This window comes from Bison bison, unplaced genomic scaffold (genome assembly GCF_000754665.1).
Source record: "Bison bison bison isolate TAMUID 2011002044 unplaced genomic scaffold, Bison_UMD1.0 scf7180017864376, whole genome shotgun sequence".
Taxonomy (NCBI): Eukaryota; Metazoa; Chordata; class Mammalia; order Artiodactyla; family Bovidae; genus Bison; species Bison bison.
Window position 1 is genome coordinate 15,546,803 of NW_011494948.1, and position 925 is coordinate 15,547,727.

Consider the following 925-nt stretch of genomic DNA (forward strand, 5'->3'; position numbering starts at 1 on the left):
TCCTCTTGTCCCACTTGCCAATAAAACACCCCCCAAGGAGCTTGCAGACGCGAGCTGGCCCAGCCTGTCCAATGGCATGGGACCTACCCAGGAGAGGGCTGGCAGATGAACTTCATCCAGATGCCAGTTTCTCAAGGGTATAAATACCTATTATTCATGATAGATACATTCATAGGATGGATTAAAGGCTTTCCTACCCGAACTGAGAAGGCTGAGGAGGTGGTAAAAAAACTGCTCCCTGAAACCATTCCGAGATTTGGTCTGCTCAGGTCATTACAAAGTGACAATGGGACATCATTTACTTCTAAGGTCACCCAAGGGGTCTCTAAAGCATTGAGCATTGCTTATTATCTACATTGTGCCTGGAGGCTTCAGTCTTCAGGAAAAGTAGAAAGAGCCAACCAATTCTTAAAATCAGCAATAAAAAAGATAAACCAGGAGACCTCCCTGGGATGGAAGGAGGCTTTACCAATAGCTCTCCTCTGCACCCATGTTGCCCCTAAGGAACAGGTTGGTCTTAGTTCTTATGAGATGCTATACGGGAGACTTTTTGTTTATGTCAATAACCTCTTCCTAGATCCAGAGACTCAGACCCTCCAGTCTTATACCATGGCCATTGGGCAATTTCAACAAAATATATGCTTGTGGTGTGTCAAACAGGACCCAAAAGATTCTAAAGAGCCACCACTATATGCTCCAGAGACTCAAGTCCTAATTGAAGTCTGGAAAGTTGGGTCCCCAAAAGGCTCAACTCCAGCCCACATGGAAGGGCCCCTACCCTATAGTACTTTCTACCACCACAGCAGTCAAGGTACTAGGACATAATTCCTGGATTCACTACTCACGAGTCAAGCTGTGGAAGAAAACAGAAGAGGACACTCAATACACCTGTGAGCCCCTGGGAGATCTCAGATACCTATTCAGG